The sequence below is a fragment of the Ascaphus truei genome, chromosome 2, assembly GCF_040206685.1.
Source record: "Ascaphus truei isolate aAscTru1 chromosome 2, aAscTru1.hap1, whole genome shotgun sequence".
Classification (NCBI taxonomy): Eukaryota; Metazoa; Chordata; class Amphibia; order Anura; family Ascaphidae; genus Ascaphus; species Ascaphus truei.
Window position 1 is genome coordinate 28,120,238 of NC_134484.1, and position 15,026 is coordinate 28,135,263.

Consider the following 15,026-nt stretch of genomic DNA (forward strand, 5'->3'; position numbering starts at 1 on the left):
CTATTTCTCAAAATAAAGGTAACCCTCCTTCTCTAAATCCACACCTCATTTGGGGGTCTGTCTGAGATGGGAAATTCATTCCACCCTGTCATCCTTTGGGGTAGCCTGTTGTCCAGGATCCAAGAAGGTGAAGGCTGATGCCCTATCCCGCCACTTGTCCATGGACGACATAGACGCTACGGATAAGGTTCCCATCTTTCGTCCATCTAAGATCGTTTCTGCCATTACCATGCTCCAACGCATCCAGAAAGCCCCAGAGAAGTTGCCCACCTCTCCCTCCTACTCATCTGTGATGTCCCCCAGCCACAGCCCCACCAGTCCCAGTTACAGCCTGACCAGTGCCAGTTACTCCCCAACCTCTCCCAGCCAAAGCTCCACCAATCCCAGTTACAGTCCGACCAGTCCCAGTTACTCCCGACCTGCCCCACCAGTCCCAGTTACAGCCCGACCAGTCTCAGTTACACCCTGCCTCCCACAGCCACAGCCCCACAAGTCCCAGTTATAGTTCTAGCTCGTACAGTTATTCCTTGACAGCCCTAAATACAGTAGATCCCAGGCAGCCGCAGTTCTCAAGAGTACACCTCAACCTTCCCAAAGTACTCATTCAAATACACCTTGACCTCCCACACCATTGACGTCCAGATCAACCATGATCTGGTCGCCCTGTAGTTCAACCCTGAAGAGGGGGATACTATAAGGGATCTGTCTGGATACCTATGATTGCTGCTGACAGAAAGTGACCTCACACCCTCACTGAAGCTACCATGGCTATCTTGCTTCCTGGAAATTCATGCTCCTCACTTCCTGCCAGGAAGTAAAGTTTCTCACTGGCCCTCATTGCCAGCAGCTGCTTCTGGTCTTTAAATAGCAGGCAGTTGCTCCTTGTCAGCGTTCATGTAAAGTACTCTGTACTTTGTTCTGCTTGAGCTCTGATTTTGCCTCTGTGATTCCTTGCTTGTACTTGACCTATGCATGGACCAGACCACCCCTACCTGGCATCTGCTTCAACTCCAGAACTTGATGTGACTATCCCTGCCTGCCACCTGCCTTGACCCCGGAATTGGACTTGACAACTCCTGCATCCCAGGCCTTCGATCCCAGTCCAAGGTTGTGTACTACTCCCCACCTCTGCTCTGGGGGTTCGTATCCTTTCTTGCAGTCAGTGACATTACAATGACCTAACAGGACTAAAAGAAACAGCCCCTGCTTTTCTAGGACGAAGCTCTAGCATAGTGAGCTAAACCAGCTGATTGCTTGCAGTGCAACACTGTCTATTAATAGCATACCGCATATATATATATATATATATATATATATATATATATATACATATTTATATATATATATATATATATATATATGCAAATATAGCTGTTTGCTCATCTGCATGTCTTAGGCAGGTCTGCAACCCCGCCTTTCTCCATTATCACCCAGCATACAGCACTTCCACTGCAGCAAGGGATTCTGGGAAATGACATGCAAATGAGCACACAGTGTCACTTTTTGCCTCAATAACCATTTTTAACATGGTTCCCTATAGGCTGTGACCATGCAGCAAGCTTAAGCCTATAGGGAACCATGTTAAAAATGGTTATTGAGGCAAAAAGTGACACTGTGTGCTCATTTGCATGTCATTTCCCAGAATCCCTTGCTGCAGTGGAAGTGCTGTATGCTGGGTGATAATGGGGAAAGGCGGGGTTGCAGACCTGCCTAAGACATGCAGATGAGCATACAGCTATATTTGCATATTTGCTTTCCTGTGGAGGGTTTTTGTCACTTTTTTTACTCACCATAACTTAACTCAGTATTATGGTTTGGCCTATCCCATAAGCCTCTCTTGCACTCCCAGTAAAATCAACCCCACACTGATGAGACCCATCAAGGTCGAAACAGCTGTCTGTGGGTGGTTTTCTGGGTATGCACCTTAACCCTGGCTGTGCTCAAAGCTGTGACCATGCAGCAAGCTTAAGCCTATAGGGAACCATGTTAAAAATGGTTATTGAGGCAAAAAGTGACACTGTGTGCTCATTTGCATGTCATTTCCCAGAATCCCTTGCTGCAGTGGAAGTGCTGTATGCTGGGTGATAATGGGGAAAGGCGGGGTTGCAGACCTGCCTAAGACATGCAGATGAGCATACAGCTATATTTGCATATTTGCTTTCCTGTGGAGGGTTTTTGTCACTTTTTTTACTCACCATAACTTAACTCAGTATTATGGTTTGGCCTATCCCATAAGCCTCTCTTGCATTCCCAGTAAAATCAACCCCACACTGATGAGACCCATCAAGGTCGAAACAGCTGTCTGTGGGTGGTTTTCTGGGTATGCACCTTAACCCTGGCTGTGCTCAAAGCTGTGACCATGCAGCAAGCTTAAGCCTATAGGGAACCATGTTAAAAATGGTTATTGAGGCAAAAAGTGACACTGTGTGCTCATTTGCATGTCATTTGCCAGAATCCCTTGCTGCAGTGGAAGTGCTGTATGCTGGGTGATAATGGGGAAAGGCGGGGTTGCAGACCTGCCTAAGACATGCAGATGAGCATACAGCTATATTTGCATATTTGCTTTCCTGTGGAGGGTTTTTGTCACTTTTTTTACTCACCATAACTTAACTCAGTATTATGGTTTGGCCTATCCCATAAGCCTCTCTTGCATTCCCAGTAAAATCAACCCCACACTGATGAGACCCATCAAGGTCGAAACAGCTGTCTGTGGGTGGTTTTCTGGGTATGCACCTTAACCCTGGCTGTGCTCAAAGCTGTGACCATGCAGCAAGCTTAAGCCTATAGGGAACCATGTTAAAAATGGTTATTGAGGCAAAAAGTGACACTGTGTGCTCATTTGCATGTCATTTCCCAGAATCCCTTGCTGCAGTGGAAGTGCTGTATGCTGGGTGATAATGGGGAAAGGCGGGGTTGCAGACCTGCCTAAGACATGCAGATGAGCACACAGCTATATTTGTATACTTCCTTTCCTGTGGAGGGTTTTTGTCACTTTGTTTACTCACCATAACTTAACTATATATAACTATATATATATATATATAGCGGTATCCCTTGGCGGTATGTATATACTGTTTAAAACTGTAATAAATAAATAAATAAATATATATATATATATATATATATATACACATATACACACACATACACATACACATATACATATACACGCGCACACATGCTAATCGATAGGCAAAGTATATTCAAATTAGAATAAGTTATTTAGACCAGCAGCTCCAGCAGTTTAAGCTAAACCAGCTGATGGCTAGCACCACTGTCAGAGGTCAAGAGATTAAAATTCAGTTTGATACTCAAGATTAAGTCTCACAGTATAGCAGCAAAGTAGGGGATCTGAAAGAGACCCAGTGGAAGTATCTGGAGTTAGTGGAGAGCTCATGGGGGGATTCTCATGTTGTGGAAGCTCCAGACTTGGTGAAAAGCATTGGCTGGAGACAATTGGAGTGCTGGATAGTGGGGGTGAGTCACATCAGAAAGAGAGCCCTATGAATGATCCCAGCATGGCTGCAGTATATCAGTGACATTTATCAGAAGGAGAGCTTTGGTGCCCTCCAAAAGTACAGTACGTTTGGGGCATCCAGCTTCAGCGGGTGGTGGTCCCCACCACACAAGACTAGGTAGCCAGTAGACTACTAGGTAATACTTTATTTGTGTCCGTGCAAGGGAACCTCTTTGTTTGGGGCATCTACAGATAGTGGATGGCGATCCCCACTACATGAGCCAAGTATCCAGCAGGCTACCAACTTGATAGGGCTAGGCAGGCAGGAGGCTACTATCCACTTTTTGGGCCTGTATTCCCTGGACATCTGGGAAGTTACATAGTTACATACAGAAGTTAAATAGTAGATGAGGTTGAAAAAAGACACGTCCATCAAGTTCAACCTATGCTGAATTTAGAGTGGCTTGAGGACATTTCTTTGTTCAAGACTATATTTGGGTTCAAGTTTAGCTGGAAACCAGGACTAAAAGAGCACAGGATTGCTTAGCCAAAGTAGCATCCTGGAGCACAATAATAAGCTCTTTCAGTGAGTGTTTGCCTCCATTTGTTTCAAGGTGTTGGAATTCCTGTTGTTATGTCTGCACATAAACACAAAATGTAGTAGCTTACTGTGTCCAGCTAGTCATACCAAAGTCAAGGAGAACTCCAGGGGGGTATTTCATGGTTGAGTCTACCCTAACGACTCTGATGGCAGTGGGTACCTAAAGCTCCGGGGAACCCCCTTACGTGATACCTCCCTCAACTCCCTCCCTTTAAACTACAGTAGTAGTGCTCTCTTCTTCACTGGCAGACTTGGCAGCGACCTCTTCCTTGTGTTTGAGATGGAGGAGGGATCAGACTTAATTTGGCTGATAGATGGCACCTCCTCCACGTCCTCCTCACCCTGGAATAGTAAGGCACGAAATTCTGGCTGCAGTTGAAAAAAAGTCATTTAATACACACTCTCCAGCATTTTGTACATATGATACTATTGTATGAAGCAGTAACACAGTAAACTCTCTCACTTTCAGTACTTCAGGTACTGTGCAGTACCTGTAAGTACGCTCTAATTAATTAATATTAAAGTTCACTAACAAACATTATGTAGCTTAATACACAGATAAACACCCGTTTTCCCTACAGGACTGCATTTTTATTCTTGAAACATTTTAGTTCTTAAAATAAGTATATGTATAAACCTACGTTTTTATGATAGAATCCTGACTGATCTCGTCTTTTCACAAAACAAGCATAGGGTTACTGATAGAAGTGTTTTAAAGCAATGCTGACTTTTGACCATTGCTTGTGGGCAGTAATCCTGCACAGTACTTGAGATAACAAGAGATTACGGTATTAGTTTTTCTAGATTTGTGGCAGTGTAAATTTCTCTTTCACTCTGTTGTCTATATAACACAAATAAATTATGTTAAATACTTACAGACTTCTGCCTGGGACCAACCCCCACCTCAGCTCATTTTACACCCAGCCTCAACTTCTTTCCCCATCCCCCTTAAGAGTTCTTGTGTTAGTTCAGAAGCACTGTTTGTAACTAACAAAAGAGCTATTTTACTCAACCTAATTATATTACTGTGAATGACTAGCATTGCTGTATTGTGTAGTACATGTATTCCCTGTAGCAATACCCTCCCCCACTTATGCCATGTCCATAGTGCGAGCGACCGTGCGCATGAGGTGCGCGAACAACAGGACGCACCTCTATGTGCAGGCTCTATGTACGCGATAAAGTGTAACAGCAGCGGAGACACAGGGATTTGTTTTTGTCGCGCGACGGCCAAGGAGGGTGAACCAGCCTCTTGATGTCACGGCCAGGCCTCTGCCACACCTGCCCGTTGTGAGCGATCTGAGTCCATACAGTAGATCCCCGCCCATTATATCCGAGGTCTTAGAGAGTGAGTGTACAGACAATTTTGCTAAAAGCATGGCATCAAGCCCGAGTCTGTATGGCACTGCGTTCTAAATAAAAAGGTAGTTTGTGAACTATAAATTATTGGATCAATGTGACATGTATACATTAGCCTCTATTGAAAAGAGTAGACTTAATGGTAAAACATTATTAACAATAATAACTTTATTTATATAGTGCTTTTCTCCTAATGGGTCTCAAAGCACTTCAGTTACAAAAATGACAAAAAATGTGAGAATTAATATTAATAGAGTACTCTATATTATTACCTGGTGGGTCCAAAACTACATCCCAACCCTCTTCTCATTTCTCTCAAACTGCTCTCTGAGATTTGTAAACCATGTTTACATTGGAGAATTGATCTAATCTCCCGGGCACAATACTCATCATTCTCTTAACACAGTTAATGCACGAGATTCTTGACAAATCTGTAAAAAGAGTAAAAACACATACAAACTGTAAGCATACATACAAAGAAAAATAAACAAAGGAAAACAGGCTAAAAAAGAGCACACAGTAAGATAACAAAACATTTCTACTGGTAATTGTCACAGGAGACCAGGTTATTTACACCTTTTTACAGGGATAATCATTGAGCAAAACAAGGTAATTAAATAAATTGTAATTTATTCGCATAAATTCGCTTATACACAATGATACACAAAATACAAACAAAAAGACACACTTACTTTGGGACTGGGGTCGAAAACTAGACTTAGACCAGGACTTAGCCTGGAATTTCCTGGAACCCAAATCGGCATAAAGTTCCACATGCCACCGCTACGTTCTCTTCTGAGAACTTGGTCCCTCCTTATCGCGAGTTACTCCAAATCTTCTGGAACTCAAATCAGCATAAAATCCCAGCCGCGTACGCTACTATCGTTTGAGAACTTGGGCGCAAAAGTCAGGATTTAGACTCTGGCAGACAGGCTTTTCAGGCTTGAAATAAAAGCCGGTTGCTCTGCTATTTGCACAGAAGCAACTTTGAAAAGCCCGCCCATGCTCTTACTACTGGAGAACTACAATCTGATTGGCCCACAGATTCTTATAGTATTCTGAGTTTCATTCACAAAACTCAGCAGCCAATCAACGCATGGGAAAATTCCAAAGCAATCAATCAGAGCCAAGCCGGCTAGAAAAGTCGGGTCAGTGGGAAATCTGAAATAGCCAAGGGACATGTGTAAGCTTGCCACCTTTCTCCCTGGTTATCTCAATGCCACCCACTGAGACAGCCTCCACCAGGTCTGGAAGAGCAAGTGGCAGCCCGGATGACTGCCATTGATATCTGGACCTAGTACTCCACCTTTCCCCGTTCACCAAATGCTATTCTCACCCCTGGGCATCCTCTGACTGCTTTGAACTCCGATGTCCTGCAGACTTACCGGTGCCTATGGGTTAGCTCGGGCAGCCTGTTTGGACATCGGTTCCGAATGTAAAAAAGTACATTACTTTAATAAAGTATATTTTCATACACTTCTGAGTCTTGGGGAACAGGGGACAGAAAAGGAAAAATTTTGTAGTTTTTTTTTCTATCTGCCTTTTTTCCCACACTTTCTCTTGGACTATGTCTGGAATCTTAGAGTCCCCCTCAACCTTATATATGGTTGGGGCACCCACTAACCCTATACTGGTTGTGGGTCACCTGGACAATAGCTGGGGTACCCCCCTTAACCTAGGGATTCCCTCAGCTACAGGAATATAGTATTATCCCTGTGCCTCATTCTCCTTTCTGGGCTGTGCTGAAGCAGGGTACCCTAGTGGTGAGTCACGCTTGCGTTTTCAAAGGGAAATATTGCCGGGACAATGTGCCCACATGTATCCGAGAATCAGGCATGATACCCAGTACCTCTATAGGGGAACCGATAACTCTGGAACCCAACCTCCTAGACACATTCTGTCAACAGTTCCTCCGCAACCCCACCTTCCCCTGAAACTCATACCCTAGCAATCCCTGCTTGCTGGCATGCCCGGAAAGTGAAAAACAAAACAAATACTTTTATTATAGACACAATGTTACTGGGCCCAAGAGCTAACTCTCTTGGACACTTATACACAGATCATGGGTAACCAAAACGGGCTTAACCTTTGAAAGCCTGGTTACCCCCTATTGTCACAGTAATACAGTGCATACTCTTTACAAATTGGATAAGTGACATTTCTTTCTCTTCTACCATTCTCATGGTAACATACAGCAAGAAGGGATACCTACACACCACCCTGGAGAAGCCACTGTTGAATCAGTTGTTTTCCCTTCTTTCGCATAGCAACAATGTTGTTGCTAAAGGCTTTATTGATTTTCTTGGTCAAGATGAAAATAGTAATAAGGGCAGACACTAATTCAATTAGATTAGGATAGAGAGACAGTTGGGACTGAGCTAAGGCACGACTACTTATGCCAAAGGTACTGTAAGAATGCTTATGTAAAGATTCTGTCTAACCAATCAAAGAGTTCTATTTCACTGATACATCATAACAATTAGCCAATCACGTTAGGATGCTTCAAAACCATTCTAATTTAAAAGGTTAAAAGGTTAGTTGGGTAGCAAAATAAAGAATATACCAGCACCCCATTTACATCCCACCTTCCCCTTAACATTTGCACTTACAGTAGAAAAATATGAAGGTTACAAGGCTCTATGGTCTCAAACTTGTGCACTCACCAACTGCACGGCGCATGCGACAAGTGGTACCTACAGTTTCATTTAACAGTTTTCTCAAGGAAACTGCAGCTGAAAGGGAGCCTGGCCAGATTGCGGCTTCCCCACAGCCAGAATATCAATTGACTAATTAGTTATGGGGGTGGTGTTGGGGGAAGTGGGAGTTTGGAAAGCAAGGAAGCACCCATACTAAATACAGATACTAGTAAACTTCTTCAGATTCCAGTTAGAGTAAAAAGGTAGGAGCAGACAAAATAATAGCACCGACTTATAAAAACCTTAACTGCATGCTTTCTAATGCAAGAAGCCTGACCGATAAAATCACATAAATAGAATTAATAGCTAGAATGGAGCAATATGATATCATTGGCATTACCGAAACAGGATGGGATAAAACTCACAACTAGGCAGTTAATTTAGAGGATTGTTCCCTTTTTCAGAGAGATTGAGCAAATAGTATGTTTATATGTTAAAGCAGAATTAAATCCTATTATAAAGGAAGATCTATCTGAAGGGAATAATGAAAATGTAGAGACTTTGTGGATCGAAATTACCAGTACAGGTAAAATTGCAAAGAAAATGTTTGTGGGGATATGCTGTATACCACCAGATTGAGGAAGCCAATATACTTTTGCAAATGGTGAAGGCAGTATAACTTGGCCATGTTTTCATAATGGGTGATTTTAACTATCCAAACATAGACTGGAGCAGTGAAATTACAGAGGTATTACAACGAAAGGAAAACATTTTTTGGGGGGGTGTTAAAAGACAATTGGATTACCCAAATTATAGAGGAACAAACCAAGAGAGCAGCATTACTGGATTTGGTAATATCAAACAATATACACATAACAACAAATATTCAAGTCAGAGAACATTTGGAGAAAAGTGATCATAAAAATACGAAATAAATTTAAAACCATATTACATGGGTTCAACAAACACTTAACATTTTTATAAAGGGAGACATTAATAAATTGAGAAATAATCTACAAGAAATAAATTGGGAAGCGATTTTTGCCGGATAAAATGTAGAAGATAAATCGACATTCTTTAAAACTTTGTTAGATAAGTACACATCACTTATCAGTATACCTTTGGCTAATAAATATAAAAGAACATTTAAGTCAATGGGGCTAAACAGGTAGTGGAAGCAGGCATTCAACTCTTCCAGCCAGGGCATTATTTGCCTGTTCTTCGGGGATTAATACTTAAATATATTTGTGGTCAATACAAGGAGTTTTCAAAAGAACTATTCATCCCAAGGGCAGTACAAAAGACACAGGGTCATCCCTTAAGGTTGAAGGAAACAAAATTTCACCAGCAACAAAGTAAAATAAAGGGTCCCATGTTGGCTTAAAAGGAGCTACAGTAAAAGGACCATGACACCACTACAGACCAAAAGAACTATACATTCCAAAGGCAGTACAAAAGACACAGGGTCATCCCTTTCAAAAGAACTATTCATCCCAAGGGCAGAACAAAAGACATGGGGTCATCCCTTAAGGTTGAAGGAAACAAAATTTCACCAGCAACAAAGTAAAGGGTTCCAAAAAGTAAGGGCAGTTAAAATTTTGAATTCATTATCCATGGAGACAGTGATGAGAGATACTGTACAATAGATACATTTAAAAAAAGGTTGGACATCTTTTTCAAAGGGAAAAGTATACAGGGATATACCAAATAAGGAAACATGGGAAGGATGTTATCCAGGGACATGTAACTATGCATGTAATATTGTGACCAACAGTACCCAAAATGGCATGTAATCTATTTGTGTGTAATTATATTTACAGTATATAGGTGTAACATTTTTTGCAACAATGAACATCATGATGTATACAGTAGCGCAGAAGGGCAAAATTTAGAATAGAATAGTTATCTAGGCCTATTAACTAAGTATGTGCATGATCAGCATGCTTGTAATTATGCAATTCTGTGTCTATTGAGGCTATCTTGCCAGCCTTGAGTGGAAGAGACAAAATCTGTCAGTTACTCGAAGAGGATTTGCCTTTTTGAGTTAACAGAGCTACTAGAATTCAAGCTTGTTTGCAAAAAGGACTTCCAGAACATGGTAATCTGCATATTTTGGTATCTTTCCACACAGATAAGTACTTCTTTCAGCTTCTAGAAAATCCTAAAATGTTTGCATTAAAATAGAAGAAATATGTGGCAGTTATAATTAACGAATGACTTTTGTATTTGGTCAAAGAAGGTGTGAAATGAACATACAATACTTAGTTTGGTTATTTTCAGTTAACAAGTCTTAGGTTTGAAACTGCAGCACTATGCTACTGCTGATCCTGAAGGCTTCAAGTGGGGGTAATGTAAATAGTATGATCAAGGTTATTTAATGAGTACTCAGGTGAGTTCCAGCAATGTTCTTTGGTTATATACCAGATACTCCATATTGTGAATATTAATTGGGAGTGAATATATGATTTTTCTTTCTTTATTTAATATACAATTATTTATTTATAAAATACGTCGCTACTTACCTCTCATTTGCAATTGTGTCCTGGGTACAAAATATTGTGATGACAATATAAAACTTTATAGTTTCAAACATTAAATATTTAAAGTACATTGGAAAAAAAATTACGGTATTTTTGCTTCAGGACTCTAGGAATTCCCAACCTACAGTACTCTTCCTAACATATCGCAATTATGTTGTAGTTACATACTGTAATGAGACACAAAGGTATATACAGATGCAGCGGCTGTTATTTGAACATTTCACGCGTTGTATCCCTTTGCTTACCGGGAGATGGTGTGTGATTTCTCAAAATCTTCTTGCGTTAAAACGCAAGATTACTAGTCTTTTGATCGAGTGCAGAAAATAGCATTTTAGCATTGTCTGTAATACTGTCGAGAAACTGAAGTGGACGATTGCGAGTTGTTGTCTTAAAAATCTAATCGCAATTCAACCTGTCTTTTATTGCAAGTGTGTGTAATTGTAATTTGAAGAATACCGTTATGAGTTCATACAGAATACATAGGAAAGAAGTCCTTTGTGAGGCTCCTTAGCCAAAAATACAAAAATTCAACGTCGCCTCTTCTGCCGAATGTAAAATATGTTTTCAGCGAATGAGTGTTTCTCAATTTGGAAACTTGTTGAAACGCATATGCGTGTCATCACAATTCTGCACATGTGTGTATGGCAAATTGGAAACTTTTAGCTTTACACTGTATTTTGTACATACTGTATTCTGTACAGTATCAATTACATTTTTATATATTTAAATGCCTTTAGCACTTTAGGTATAGTACTACTGTAAGTGTTTAGACCATAAAAACATGAACATACAAAAAAGTATATTTAAAGAATCAACATTTTTATTTGGACACAATAATAAAGGAAAAAATAATAATAGAACAATACAACATCGCCTCTTCTTCACAATTTACAACCTTGTCTTTTCCTTCTTCATAATGGCTGGTGCTTCTTGGACATCTGGGTCTGTAAAGAAACAGACAATATTCTATATTATCAATCGCAATGTATTTTATGGTTAAAAAATGTCTACAGTACATTTTCTCTCAAGTTTTCAGCATGATCTACTGTACGCCAAGAGTCACTTTTTCATTTTAATTGGCTACTCCTACAGGACTTATTCAACCAGTGTGTATTAGTGCTGCTACAGTATACTAAGTGTCAAACTTTCAAGTTAGTATTGCCACAACAATGTTGCATTGTAGCGGGAAAATTGTTTCTGTGTATCTTTGGCTAAAAGGCTTTAAAGGAGCTATAGTAAAAGGACAACGACACCGATACAGACAATAATTATTCAAAACTGTATCTTCTGCTTTTTTGGGGGGAGGAGACAAAGCATGCATGGCTTTGGGTATAGCACTTTACATTATGACTAGAGGTTTAAATTATGTTTTGGGGGCTTGGGGGCTTGGGGGCAAAGGACTTGGCATTCATGGATTGGAGCACTGTGTCTTACCTGGCAGTATTGCCGGGAGAGTTTACTGCACCAAGGAGGGGTTTAAAACTGCGCATTCTCTTGGCCCAGCTCTAGACATGCAAAATAGAAAATAAGCAATAAACAATTAAATCATTTTAAACAATCAACTGTCTTTTTTTTAGATTAAAAACATTGACGGCGCATCTATATTTAAAAATAAATGTATAACTAGTAGTCGTCAAACAGGTCGAAGAACTCCCAGGGAAGAGCCCTTGTATGCCTCAAAAGGGCATTGATGCTGTCTCGATGGTTTTCACAAGTTAACTGTTAAAATAAAAATAGCTCTTCACTTCTATAATTGTTCTTCTTAAATTTGAAGGAAGACACATCTTGTGTTTATTGCCTTCATAATTTAAAATGTTGGTCCACTCGCTGTACATTTCAAACCTGACGGGGTGTTTAAAGATGAACTTGGCATATTTCTGAGGTAGACCACCACATCTGATCTTGTATTTCTCACGGACGCTCGGGTGCAGGTCTCTCAGCATGATGTCTGGGACCAGTACAATCCTGGGTGTTGGAGCGGGTGTACTTCTTGCAGCGGGCAGGGGTAGATGGTCTGGGAGGATGCTTTCCTCTTGTCGTTGCCTTCCCGGGGTTTTTACCACCTCCAACAGAAGTGTGTATCCTGGAGACAGAGAGGGGGAGCGTGGAGGGTCCAGTGGTGCGCTTGGTGTTGGAAGCGTGAAGGCCAAATTGAAGGATCGAGAGGGTGCACGGGGGAGGGAGATATGCGGTTCCTCCATGGGAGAATATGGCGCCCAGGCCACCAGGTCACCGTCCTGCCCCTGCATTGGACATACAAGGGCAGGGACAACAAGCAAAGATAAGAGCCTGTCAGGGTCTCCTAGACCTCCTGTCTAGCCATAGTTCTTCTTTGTCCACTGGGTGTGCTGCAGTCTTCTGTTTCCTCTGGGTTCCTCTGTCTGCCTGTCTGTCTTCTTGTTGCTCCTGTCTCTGTCCTTTATAGCTCTGCTTCCTGTCTGTTGCTTTTGCCTTTGCTTCAAGTCAGACTCCTATCACATGCCTCTGTCTTTGATTCTGATCTGTTCCTGTACCTGTATTTGTAGTCTGTTCACAGTAAAGGCCCTTGCTAGTAATCTGGCTTGTACCTGTTTGTTCCTTGCTCCCCGGTCTCAGTCTCTGCTCCCCGTTCTCAGTCCCTGCTCCCGGACCGGTCCTGCCCTGCCTGTCCTGTTCCAGTCTCCTCGTTGCCGACCTCTGCTTGTTACCTGACTTCGCTACCTGCCGCCTGCCTCGGACCCCTGCTTGTTACCTGACTTCGCTACCTGCCGCCTGCCTTGGACCCCTGCTTGTGACCCCTACTACGCTCGTGCTGTTCCTGCCACAGAGATCCTACCCACCACAGGAGTCTCCCATGACAGAAAGCAAAGGCCACTTCTGGATCTCGCTGGAACAGATTCTTCTTCTGCCTGCACCTTTTCCTGCCTGCTGCAGCAGACCACATACGCATGGTTGAAGATAAGTACTTTCGTTTCTTTTTTGGAATTCCCAGTTGGGAAGTTTTTTTTTTGCTGCTAAGTGTTCTGCAAGAATTATTGCGTTCATAACGAAAAAACATTTTTGCTGAGGCTAGAATTGTTGCTGCAGAGACTAGTGCACCTTTCTTTGAGATTTTTCTTTTCTGCAGTGCCTGGGTTTACCCTTGCAGTACCTGTTGCCACCTTTTAGACTCTGACTTTTCATTCCCTGGACAAGGCTTGTCTCTGCATCACTGGTTGGACCACTGCTGTTCACAGGGTTCCCATTTCAAAAGACAAGAGTGCTTCCATTATTTTGTTACTGCATACTGTGATTTTTCCTGCAATCTGTAGTTCTTCATATGATTGGTTCTAAGGTTTCAGGTTTACCTGCAAGTTCCCCTAAAGTGTGTTTCTCTGTAACCTGTGATATCCCTACGCCTAATATCAAAAGTTTCAGATTTAACTGCAAGGTTCTGTCTGATATTCCTATGTCTGATATCAAAAATTTCAGATCTAACTGCAAGTTTTCTCTGTAGTAGTTTCCTGCTGTCTATGATATTTCTATGCCTGATTTCTAAAGTTTCAGATTCAACTGCAGGTTTTCTTTGTCTATATGATATCCCTACGCCTGATGTCTAAAGATTTAGATATAACTGCAGGTTCTCTCTGTGTGAATGATATCCCTACGCCTGATTTCTAAAGTTTCAGATATAACTACAGGTTTCTCTGTCTATGTTTTTTCCTTGCATTTATAAATCTCTGTGACTGATGCTAAAGTCTCAAAAGGTCAGCTCTCCTATCTTGTGTCTCTCTGTGTCTAATATTCCTGTTGTTCATTCTAATGCTTCTGTTTTAAAAACACATTTCCTCTTTACTTGTTTCTTGGGAAGTGTGGTTTCCCTATGTCTGAAATTATGGCTCCCACTCAAACAGTCTTGAGCAGTAAATGTGAACACAGTACCACTGATTCTTCAGAACTTCTCAAAGCAAGGAAGAACAAGAAAAAGAAGGGAGGCATTACTGTGGACGTTGCAGAAGGAATTAAGAATGAAAATTTAACCTCAGAGTCTGCATTTGCTGAAAGAGATATGCTGCAGCTTAAGGCAACTCACAGACGTATCCCAAGAATAGTGGAAGAGAAGAAAGATGCCCCTACTCAGATGCTTCAAGCTGCACAGAAAGCGATTGATTGTCTTTATGGACGTTTAGATAAGGAGCAAGAAGCTAATTCTGGACTACAGAGCTGTCTATCCTCAGCAATTGCTAAGTGTGTTCTCCAGGAAAAAGAAAAGCACCAGTTGGAGAGTGACCTGGATGTCATGTCAGGTGAGCTGGAGAAGGCATATGCTGATGCTGCTGAAAATCGGCACCTCGCTTCTAAAAGTAACGAATTCCTGGAAAGTTCTATGAAGGAAATTGACAGGCTAAATACAGAGCTTAAAGTCTCCCAGGAGGACATTTGTTACTTCAAAAAAGAGATGGAAGTCGATCGGG